The 12792-nt window shown below is 31.6% G+C and overlaps 3 long non-coding RNA genes across 6 annotated transcripts; 2 read left to right on the top strand and 1 right to left on the bottom strand.

Moving 5' to 3' along the window:
- Positions 1-103: 103 nt before the first annotated feature.
- On the top strand, positions 104-843 carry LOC139906781 (uncharacterized). The gene is made up of 2 exons (XR_011782707.1): positions 104-242; positions 525-843. It is a non-coding gene; the product is annotated as an uncharacterized lncRNA (long non-coding RNA).
- A 6123-nt stretch (positions 844-6966) lies between these two features.
- Positions 6967-8228, bottom strand: LOC139906780 (uncharacterized). Its single transcript, XR_011782706.1, has 2 exons — positions 8149-8228; positions 6967-7514 (listed from the first exon to the last, which is right to left on the bottom strand). It is a non-coding gene; the product is annotated as an uncharacterized lncRNA (long non-coding RNA).
- Positions 7586-9175, top strand: LOC121127019 (uncharacterized). Of its 4 annotated transcripts, none has more exons than XR_005867432.2 (3): positions 7598-8004; positions 8069-8705; positions 8763-9175. It is a non-coding gene; the product is annotated as an uncharacterized lncRNA (long non-coding RNA). The 4 variants fall into 4 exon arrangements; XR_005867434.2 differs by having other exon boundaries at positions 7598-8375; positions 8480-8705; XR_005867431.2 differs by having other exon boundaries at positions 7601-8392; positions 8480-8705.
- The last annotated feature ends 3617 nt before the right edge of the window (positions 9176-12792 follow it).

The following is a 12792-nucleotide window of genomic DNA, read 5'->3' as shown; positions in this document are numbered from 1 at the left end:
AACACCGGACTCGCATCCAACTCCCATCAATTTCCAACGTGCTTTATTTTATTCTTCACGGAAGTGCAAAAGAATTTTCCCCCTTCATAAAACCTTTTCACTCACATCATAAATTCCATCATAATTCAAGGCGATAACATCTTGGGGTCTCAAAGTTCATATTTTTACTACATCAAATTAACAATAAGCTTTCATAAAGCTCCTAGAAATACCTTTAAGAATAAAAAGGCCCAACATCAAGGGTAACAGAAATACAAGGTTAGACCATCATGTAATCAGGCTTGCTAGAATTTTTAATTTGATGTATTGAACCGACTGTTGGGCAAGACAGGCAGATTTTTGACAAATCACGCAACCACTCATAGTTTATGACGTCACGAATACTAGAATTTTCAATTTAATGTTTCGTAAACAACTACACATCTAATATGACGCCAATATTAAAAGCGTGGTGGAAGTCAAACATCAGTCTTAAACGAGTTATGGTATAACCTTGTATTTCTATTAACTTTGTTCAACATCAGATTTGAATACTACAATTAGTTCTACTAATATCTGGAGTGGACCAGGGATCAATCATCTAACCTTATGTGGGGGAAATTGTATTTTTTATGCTGAAAAATCAAATGCCAAAAACCTTAATTGACTTTGTACAATAGTCATCCTTTTTATTTTATCAGCATTATAGGATCTATTCCAAGTCACGTGCTCCAATTAATATATCTTCCAAAAAGACCATATTTTTTAACTGAAATAAAAAAGTTTTTTATTATAAAAACTTACAATAAATATTACCTTAAATATTTTTTTATAACTCAATTACAAAATAAACTTTAGATCCAACATTTTATCCGTTTAAGTTAGGAGTCATCTTTTTGCAAAAGGATGTACAATACATATAAATATGTATATGAATATATACAGGCCATTACCTTTATTGCATCACCCAAGATATATTGCAAAAATAAACAGAAAAAAGGGCCGAAATCATCTTGTATATAGCCAAATAAGTCAATAACACCAACCGCTATTTTTATTTTATATACTCGCACACTTTCACTGTCATATTATTTCTACACAATTTTTAAAATAAATTACATACATTAAAATCTACATAGTATTATATTCGATACTGTATTATCAGATTGCATAGTAATATTTTATTAACAGAGTAGTTATGTGTAGTTTTTATATTTTTTCTATGAAGAAATAGTCAAAATTTATTCATATAATAATAAAATGCCCAATATATATATTATATAAACGAGATAGGATAAAAAAGAAATTATATTCTTGTTCTTATAGAAACGGAGCATCACTATGGAATAACTTATAACTTTGTTTATTTATCAAAAAGAATAAAATATGAAATAGCCATGAATAAAGCATTAAACCAAGAGGCGCATCGAAGGCTAAGGTCATTATTAGTGGAAAAAAAATCTTGGTAAAAATTTACTTTTTTTGTCCGCTAGAGGTATTATTATTTCAAGCATTTTGGAGAGTAATTTCTTGTTCTGAATGAGTCAAGTACTGTACTGTTTCTCCTTTTATTTACTTCATTATTCATATTCTTTTTGCTTGAACAATTAAGGAAAGGGGCTTATGATTCAAAATCATTTTCACATAAAGAATGGTCAGCAGGTTTTCAATTGAGAAGATATTTAAGATTTGATATCCATTTTTTTCTTCTTGCAACTTCTTTAGGATTTTTGGAAATGGGAAATATAAAAAAGCGAACGTTTCCTTGAAACTTTTGAAAATTTGACCCAGTTCTATTTTGGGATCTTTGGACACAACAATGACCCATTATTTTGTAGTAATTGGTTTCAAATATGCTTTATAATAATATGTAAATAAAAAATATTTAAGACAAACATCAATTATATACCTATTATTACCTATTCAAACTTATTAATATTACGTACATGAATAAATTAGTGACGTCATAGAAAAGCGACATCTTGCGAAAATATTATGGAAAATATTGACCAGACTATTTCCTCAGGCTAACGGTGCTCAATGCGCTACTTGGTTTAATGCTTAAGTCATGACATATCAAGATTTAAAAAAAAAAAAGAATACTTACTGTTAGATGGTACAAAATTCAGAGTTCCATTTCAAAATTAGTAAATATTTTATACTTTTTACTGATAATTTTGATTGTAAATTGGTGTGGATAACTCAAAACATGCTAAAAATTATCTCAACTTCACAATTTACAATAAGAGTATTTCTATAAATTACATCATTACCAACATCCTCCATTAATTTAATGATGATTCTTCGGGAAGGGATAGGTTTACCCGTGTATTTCTCCATAAATTTTTTGAACGTCGATGATTAGCAATGGATAAGGGTATATACATGCAATAAACATATTTGTGATATCAGAGTTAAAGTCTAACTTGATGTATTCATCATTAACTTGATTTTATAGATGAATATCCATGCTCTTGTTATGAGATGAGGATAATGAGTGGTGTTTAATTCTAGACAGGGGACTAAAGATAGAAGGAGACGTTATTTTAGGTATTCTATTCAGTTGTCTATCGATTATCAGTATCTAATATTATATTAATATTGAATTATAAAGGCGGTAATTGATAACGTTCTTGATAGAGGAAGATATTTATTATTTTAGTCACTGGACAATGATACCATAAGTCTTTCTCCCCTCCCCCTTCTCCTTTCGCGCGTTTTTCTCTACCGAATTATCAACTTTTCTTATACCATAACGCATGTACGACTTATGTTTGACTTTCACCATGCTTTTAATATTGACGTCATAGTAGATGAGGGGTTGCGTGTTTTGTCAAAATCTGCTTATCTTGCCCAGCAGTCGGTACAATACATCAGATTAAAAATTATAGCCAGCCCAATGATATGATGGGCAACAGCTGGGAAAAATAGGAAGGTTTGGACAAAACATGGAACCACTCATAGTCTATGAGGTCACTATTGCTAGAATTTTCAATTTAATGTATCGTACCGACTGCTGGGCAAGAAAAACAAATTTTGAGAAAACATGATATCACTCATACATTATGACGTCAATATTAAAAAGAGTGGTGGAAATAAACATGTGTTATGGTATAAACTATGGTATTTTCTATTAACCTTAACACGTAGTAAATACCCCCACGACAGTTTTACCATGTAATTATTTTGATTTTATTTGATTAATAATTATTTTAACTTTATTTTAATGATAATTATTTTACCATACATGGTTTTCGGATACTTTATAGGTCGCCTCTTGATTAATTTTTCCAGTTTCCTATACGACGTCTTTTCGTCCTTAATTCATATGGATGAGTCACCAAGGCATCTCCAGTTAGAAACTCATCCAAATTAATTGCATCTGGTTCAACAGACATGGTAGCTGTTTTCCCAGGAATAACTTCCTCTTCCTCAAACTTTTCTCTGTGGCAGGGACGGTCATTCACAGGAGATCGGCACATTTTTCCTGGTTGTACACCCAAGACAGGGACCTTCAACATCTGATCCTGACTTCCAGCAAGTTCATATTGATCTTTTGATTCAGATTTCATCATTTCTCTAGCAACACTTGCCTCTAATAATGGAATCTGTCTAATATACCTTAATATTTTCTGGCCGTTTGGCAAGGTCAATGTTGTTGAAGTGTCGACATTGTCTTTATTTCTATGTATTTGAGTAATTCTTGCCAGTTGCCATACGTTCTTTTCTTGTGTGTCTGGTTTCAGAATTACTAAATCTCCTTCGTTTATAATATTAGTATTGGGAGTAGACCTCTTTTTATTGATATACAGCTTGTTCAGATACACTTGTCTCCTCGTTTTCCAAAACGTTTTAAATAACTTTTTCCTCGATAACCACATGTCTCCATATGGTGACGTTTACAATATTGATTCTTCTGGAGTTATTATTTGTCCTTTTTGACGGCCCTGAATCATTAGATTTGGAGTTATTGCTGACAATGCAGTAAGATCTTGATCTATTGATCTCAAAGGTCTATCATTTATTATGCTTGCAAGTTGTATGACTAGCGTTTCTAATTGTCGGATGTTTAATCTATTTTTTTGAGTGGCAAATCTAAACTGTCTTTTGAATATGCCAATCATCCTCTCTGTTACACCATTTGTCCAAGGGCTTTCAGGCTTAGAGTACTCCCATTGAATTGGTGAGTCTCCATTAAATTTATCCCCCTTGACCTTATCAAACTTGACGTTACCAACCAATTCTTTTAAGTGAACATTTGCTTTTATGAAATTTGTGGGATTGTCAGAATAAAATTTTTGTGGCATTCCACAAAGGCTTCTAGGAAGGCAAATGTTCAACAAGATCTAGCGATATCTACATGAATTGCTCTAGTATGGAAATATGTAAATAAAACAAGCAAAAAAAATTTTAATTTGGGTGTGTACATTTTATTATTAATTATGTCTTTTTTTAATGACTTTTTCTGATACCTCATTGATAAAGTCGCGTAAACAAGTTAGAGAACCTAAATAGTCGACTCCCACATTGAACCATAGAATAGGCATGTCTATTCTAATAGTTGGAAGTGGATCCATTTTAGGTGATTCATATTTTAGATATCTACATTGCGGTATTTTGCACGACCTCACGAAATTACCTATTATCCAATATTTTTATCGTAATAAATTAAATGTTTTTTTTATTTTATTTAAATGAAGTATAGATTGATGTAGGTATAATAAAGATTGATAATTTTGGTAAGAATACAAAATCATGCGAGGGAAAGAGAAGAAATATTTATGGAATCATTGATTAAATAATATACATCTTCTATAAAGAACGTTATCATTCCCGCCTTTATTATTCAATATTAGTATAATATTAGATGCTGATAGTCGATAGAGAACTGAATAAAATGCCTAAAATAACGTCGCCTTCTATCTGGATTTCTGAAAATGGAGGCCCAGGAATTTGGAAAATACTTCCCCTTTCTAAAATTACACGCCACTCATTATCCTTATCTCATAACAAGAGTATGGATAATCATCTATAAAATCAAGTTAACGATGAATACATCAAATGAGACTTTAACCTTGATCTCACAAAGATGCTTATTGCATGTAATATAACCTTATCAATTGCTAATCATCCTACGTTCAAAAAGTTCATGAAGAAATGCATGGGTAAATTCTTCCCTTCCCGAGGAACCATCATTAATTAATGGAGGATGTTAGTAATGATGTCATTTATAGAAATATCCCCGTTGTAAATTGTGAAGTTAAGATAATTTTCAGAATGTTTAGAGTCATCCTCACCAAATTACGAAATGGAACTCTGAATTTTGTACCATCTGACAGTAAGTATTAATTTTTTTTTTAAATCTAATCATAAAATATGATTATATTTTAGCTAAAATTATCAAGAATTATTATACGCAACTCATTAAATGGCAAAAACAAGTACTTAAATGGTCACAATAACGGGAATAGTAGCTTTGGATGGTTCGCAAATGGTTTGTCTGAGACTAATTTCTTCACTTAAAGACTTGGGTATGATCATTCAGTTTTCCAATATTACATCGTCACTAAATATGACTTTTTTAGCACTTAAGGTTTAGCTATGGTTGATAGGCTCCAAGAAATGGTGTTCAGAAAACTCGTAAAAGGTAAAAACAACTACTTAAATGGTCAAAACAACGGGGGTAGTTGCATTGGGTGTAGCATTATAATTAGAAATTTTGCATATCCTTCATGATAATCATATATTGTTATCCAAGCATAAATAACGAGGGAAAATCTTTTTTGATCCCCTTAATAAGGAGTAATATCGGCGGACATTACTACATAATTTGCTTTTGCACTAAATCTTTACGATGGATTTAATTCTAACATTTTTTTTTATTAGTATATTTATTGTATAATTTTATGATTTTGACATTTACTTTATTATTAATAGTTAGTTAGATCCCATCGATAGATATCTATCTATCCTGTGCACAATTGTATATAGCAACTTCCATTAAGAAAAAAGGGTGACGATCTTTTTGATTAAACTGCACGTCTGACTTGTGTTTAGCATCTTAAAGTTATGACATTATTAACTGAATTCATGTCAGAACAAGAAAATATTATTTGGATTAATCTATTATTTCGATATTCTGTATTTATTGTTTTTATTAGTTATATGATTACAATTGTCTAATTTTGTATATTTACCATAAATGAATGATGGTTTATTTTCTAGTATGTAGAGTATATTTAATTTAAGTCTTCTTTTTAAACTTGGAACTTCAAATATATTTCGAAATACTCTACTTTGTCTTTTTGTTAGTTATTATTCTGAGAATATGGTTCATAATGAATTACAATTTCATTGAGTGTGACGTTTTCAAATCTACTCTAACGGATAAAAAACGTCTAAGTCAATTATACGTAGTATATGGTCATTAAACATTTTGCTAATAAATACTTTCGTTATACTCTCAAAAATCATAATAAAGCAGGCATATGATAATCACTTCAGTATTTTAAACAATGATACCATATGTCTTTTTCCCCCCTTTTCCTTGCACGCGTTTTTCTCTACAATATTATCAACTTTAGGTATAATGTATTCCTCTCTTGAATTATAAATGGGTATTTGAATTTATGAGATAAAGAAGAAGCCCAATGAAGACGACTTTTTAGCTTTATAATCTTTTTCTGCTCACCCCAGAATACCGGTAAATGTATCAAAGATGAATTTTTAGGTATCTTATTTTTACTATCGAGTCTTTCCTTCTTAAGAATATATATTTCTCTATTTAAATGTTTTTCTTGAGCTATTTTATTTAAGGTAAGTTCCCCCCATTCAACTTCTGAGATGGTTATGAAACTTTTTGCCATCGGCTTTTGAACTATTACCTATCTTGGCTCTTTCATTTTTAAATCTAACCGCTTGATTATTATTAATGTATTGATAATTGTATTCCAATTACTGGAATTTGATATTAATTTGTCTCAAATCGGAAATTTTTCTGTTTATATTTCAGCATTAACTTCTGTTAAATATATTTGTGCTCTCGTTATTTCGACTTCATGTATCTTTTCTACAGTTATTTGATTGACATATATATCTTATGTTCTTGAATAATGTTATTATCTTTTTCATATGGATTTAATAAGGGTTGTTTAGGCCACCTCTCGATAGATTGAAGGAGAAACACTGGTCCTCTTAACCAAAGACTTTCCTTTTCCTTAAGCTCATCTAGAGAGATACCTCTACTTGGTAAATCTGCTGGGCTAAAGATAAGCGTCTTCAACATTCATCCCTCCACCTTTGAACTATTTTGTTTTTATAGTAGACATCTATGAAGCCATTTTAGCTTATATGAGTTCCTCATCTTTATTAATTTCACAAAAGTGTCGATTCCATAGAGTTTGAATGTTCTTTATTTCTTTATAAACGGCTGTATCTTATTCTGGAGTCAATGATAGTCCGTCGATATCTTCTTAAGAACACTTCTTCTTTTCCTTCTGATCTCGTGAGAGGAGTTGAATGAGTTTCTGTCATTTCTAAAAATAATGCAATTATTAATTCAATGTACTTTATTTAATGTATATAAGTATATCTTTACGTAGTAATAAGATGTAATTTCTACAATACTGCTCAATAAATATAATAGATATTTATAATCACAAATAAATATTCTAGAAATTTTTCTTAACACACCTATTGTATCTTTCAACTCTCTTAGGTGATATGAACTTAATTGCTCATACGATTGTTTCTTCTTGAGACGATCGTATGAGCAATTAAGTTCATATCACCTAAGAGAGTTGAAAGATACAATAGTGTGTCTATCAAGATTATTCCAGATAGAAACATAAAAGGAGTACAACTCTACAACTGGGATTTCTCTAACTCTGTCAGTAGCAACACCATGTGTTTATAAGCACACACGATATCGCCTTGGATTTTCCAGTGAATTATAATTCAAAGGAACACAACACTATTATATATACTTGAAAATATTGAAGTAATTTGAAAATAAAAAGCTTAAACGTAAACAACAAAATCAATTGAATCTCTGAGTATGTTGAAAAACCTAGCCTTTATGTGGTTCTAGGTTGGCCAAAGGACCATGTGATGATTCGAGCCTCTATTGATACACTAAGATGTTTAAGAATAGTGGACTGTATAACTTACTTACAAAACGCGAACAAAAGCAATTTGGTGTTAATTGCACAACGTGTGTATTTCAACAGAACATGTAAAAAGGGGGAAACGTATTTTTCCCTTAAGGCCTTAGACCAAGTAGCGAAAGCGACCGTTAGCCTGAGGAAAAAGAAGGGTGCAGTACTACAATTTTTTCCCGCAAGATATCGCTTTTAATTTTCCTGCCACCGACCCTCACAAATATAAATCAACCTTCAGTTAAGTTCTTATTGCGGTAAAGTTTGAATTACTTGAATTTAAATATAGTAATATGGATGATCATTACCTACGAAATCTCTAAAATTCACCTTTTTTCATTTAGTTACTCAAGGTTATTGTGTATTATTACTGTTGTAATGCTTTGGACCTCATGTAATGTCATTAATTACATGTTTGAGAATGGCAATAATTAAAAAAGTATAGTTCTGGACAGCAGCAAGTCACCAAAAGTCCTTATTTCTTCGCCAAACACGAGATGGATAAGTATTTACAAAATTACTTCATTCTCGTCATTTGGGATTCAAGATGTTAAATTTTTCTCCGAGACAGTAAGTGTATTTCCTTATAGTGGTGGAGTAAGATAGATTTTCCCCTCCTTGACCAAGGACTTTCGTGAGAGGAAGATGAAAAACACCAAATTGAACCCATATTTATTGAAATGACCTTTCTGACTCCAGGATCACTAGGACGTAGTTTTGCATAATACGAGGGATTTACCAAAGAATATACTAGTCACTACAATATATATCTACAATATCTTTATTATGAAGTACGCTGAAGAAGAGTTATCACTATCAGCATAAGCGTACGGAAATATGGGATATATCATATAATATAGGAGCTTATTTTTTTACCAAAGAAAATGAAATGAACTGATATCATACTATAAGAATATCGTAGATGATTTGGATCCAGAGTGGCCAGCTATAGTTTTTCTCTTATAAAAAAATCTTGTCTTCCTGATTTTCTTGTGCAAATCCATGTATAATATTAATATAACAATAAATACTTAATATTTCATGCTAATTGATATTATTTCCATATTTTGACTTCAAAAAGTAAAAATACTTTAGCACATAAACCAAAGTAATTCATTACCTTAAAATTTGATATTCAAATTTTGAATTTAAATTAACTGACATGATCAAACTAAATATGTAAATACTAAATAGTGATGCATGAGATATCCAACCTAATAAAAACTAAATGAAAACAGCATTATTAGTTAACTAAAACCACTTAAGAAATAAATTGAAATTGAAAAATGTCGATTTATTTATTTATTATCATTGGAGATTGATGAGTTGTAGATCTTGTACACAGTATGCAGGTCTTTCATGAGACGATTCTCTCCTATGCCGATACATGTATGATGTTAGTATCTTCCAATAAATAAAGGAACCTGATGAAACTGATCCAGTAATAACTTCTTTGAGTTCTAAGTACGTCTTCAGTAAGGGATAAGACTAATAGATACATTATGAATGAGAAAGTTAATGAATCTGAAAATATAACAAAAACTAAAGAGTAAATTATTTTTGATACTCATACAATGCGGCTCATTTTTACCACGAAACACTAAAAGGTGTGATCCATACTTGACACTTCAATTTGAGCTCTTCAAAAAGGAAGTTAAGAGTTTTTATTAAGGTCCAAGTCAACTAAAAATATATTTCCCCTTATACTCAACAATTCAATTTCCGTCTTCCGAACAGTCAATGCGCATCTTGGAAAAAGTAAAATCTATTTCACATGATATTAACCCCTCTTAATTATCTTTCCAAACCATAACTAAACAGTCCCTCTAGCGGACAAAAAATAACTGTGCCCCATGACATTTTTTAGCTGTTAGTCACGTAGGCCCTCGTTTCGCTACTTGGTTTAAAGCTTTAGTTTCCCTAAAAGAATGTGTGTAAAAAACCCTCCTACAAAAAGTATAAAACCGCGCGAAAAAGGAGGGGAAAATGAAACTGTAAGAAAGCAATAGAAAAACCCGCTCTTTTCTTGGCGGGAAAACTAGGTCCATTAATCACTCATATTCCTGATTCTATGCATGTTCGAATATGTGAGGGAGCCATATTCCAACAGCCTCCAAGTACCCCAAGTGGTAGGTGTACCCCAATTTGAGAACCAATACTTTAGAGGAAGTTATATAGCGGGGGGATTTCCCGATAATGTTCTCAATCTGGATATTATATAGATCTACTTTCAGTGATAAGATTTTAGAAAATATTATTTTTTTAGGCTTTGGATGGATCGACTTGAACAAGTTGAATTGAGTCAAGTAAGGAAACTATTTATGGTTAAGTAGTATCCTTTGAATATTTGTTAAATTGAAAAAATTTCACTTATGTAAAACTAAGTATATTCAATAAATTATTTTTCTTGATATGGCATCACAGATTGAAAAAAAGATTTATATATATTTTTTTTTTTCAATGACTAGAATAATTTAGTTATTTTAGAGGAAGATATCTTCAATTGATGTCTGTACCATGCTATCTATTTCTTGGTAACAACAGGCCATTCCAGTTATTGTAAATGATAAAACCGTCTTACAAGTTTGATTTTCCTCTCTGTAGAATTTTCTATTAGAGTATTAACAATAATTTTGATACATATAAATACTATTCTGTACAGATGTGGTGATCGAGGAAGGTAGATATTTGGAAATACCAATTTATCCCGTCTCTGAAACCAATTATAAATGTTTTTAAAATCAACAGTTTTGGTGAAAAGCAAATAAAGAAACAAATCACTTGAGCTTGTTTTGAAAGATAAGATTTAGACGTCCGAACATCTGCATGGAAGCAGAAATCGATTCCGAGGGAGTATTACACTCTCTGAGTCAACTGGAAAAAAAATTAAGGAAACCATTGCGGCAAAGCTATCAGTTCGTGATGGAACGATTTTTCACAGAGAAACAAGATTACTTGGGGTTCGCTCGGAAAGTGGACAAAACTCTGGTAACAACCGATGTATGTAACTGTGAATCCAATGTACAAATATCCAGCAGCAATTTTGGAGTTATCAATAGAGGCACATTTCTAACGAAATCGATAAATTAAGTTTTGCGAAGGCCATTGAGAAGGGCATTCCTGAATGGAATCCTTTCATTTTGGAAAACAGAAACCCAAAAAAGGAGGACAAAGTTAATTACGAAAATGGCTGGTATATGATACCTCTATTTTTATCAAGAGTGGGAGACGGAGAAAAAAATGACTCACAACGAAATGAGCTATAGCAACGCAGCTACCCTTTGGGCATAAGTTTTGAAAATGAGCCCCCGGGATCTTGATTTAATTTTTCTAAGATTACCTCATAGGCCCCTCTTTACTTCTGTCAGAAAAATACTAGAAGATGAAATCCTCTGTAAAGTCGATCTCCCATGTCAAATAGAACTGACCGATCGAAAAGGTAATAAATTCAATGGCAAAGTTGAATCCAGACAGCTTATGAAAACAAAAAAAAGAGCCAATTCCATTCGAAATTAAGTCCCAGAAGTAAAAGAGATGATAGCCCTTGATTTAGTCAAGCACTGTGTCGGCCTATTTGAAAAAGTTGATTACTACTCAAAAGTAGCTCAAAGATTGGAGGATAGATTTGAAGCGTCAAGAGCTGAAATGCCCAAAGATTGGCCTAAAGATATAAGGGACAGAGTAACAACTTCTACATCTCATGTCTCCGTAAGGGTTGTAGGTAACCCTAAAAATTTACCCTAGTTCCTTCCAATTGGTTTACACATTAGGGCAATATATTTTATTGAAGAACAAAGCAATGCTGTAGATGCTTCAACTTTGGATATATTGCAAAATAATGCAATAATAAATCGAAAAGTCCATCAAAATATAAAAGATGCCTAGGGAGAAGAATGAATAGAAAAGATGCTAATGAAAAATCGATCCCAATTACAGAAGAGGTAGTTAGTGAGAAGAAACAGAAGGAAGAAAAAAGTGATGTACCTACTCCAGTGGAAGGGAAAGATATGAATACATCAGTCATTTTTAAGGAAGAAGACAACTCAGAAAAACAGCCATCCATCCCAGAAAATATTGTAGAGAACGGTAAAATGGATAAGCAAGTCCAACAAGATAATACATTAGAGATACGGGAAAATGCGATGCATGAATGTGATTAAGAGATTATTTATGGGTCTCAGGCAAATAAGGGAGAGAAGAAACAAAAACAACGAAATTCATCAAGTACAGAGAGGAAGAGTAGGAAAAGTAAAAAAAAAAATATTCCATGCCTATTAGACTAATACAGATGAATATAAACGGGATATCGTCCTAAAAAAAAGAAAAGGATATTGCTTAAATATATAAATTGACTAAATCACCCCGATGTAGTGTGCCTGGCGGATACCAGAATAAGTAGTGATTGTTAATGGAATTTTGTGTGTTAGAAATATAGAGTATGGTACTCCAGTGCAGTTATAACTCAATATGAATATCCTTCGATAAGTCATGCGATATTGACCTTGAAAGATTTGGATGAATATTGTATAGAAAAGGGAGGATAGTAATTTGGGAAGAACATCATTCAACGGAACGAGCAGCCCAATATACATTATGGGCGTTTAGATAACGTGAGGTGATACAAAGTTCCTAGCAAAAAACTTAATAAATATGAACT

This window comes from Lepeophtheirus salmonis, chromosome 12, assembly GCF_016086655.4.
Source record: "Lepeophtheirus salmonis chromosome 12, UVic_Lsal_1.4, whole genome shotgun sequence".
NCBI lineage: Eukaryota > Metazoa > Arthropoda > Copepoda > Siphonostomatoida > Caligidae > Lepeophtheirus > Lepeophtheirus salmonis.
The sequence above is the reverse complement of the archived record's forward strand: the minus strand, read 5'-3'. Positions and strand labels throughout refer to the sequence as shown.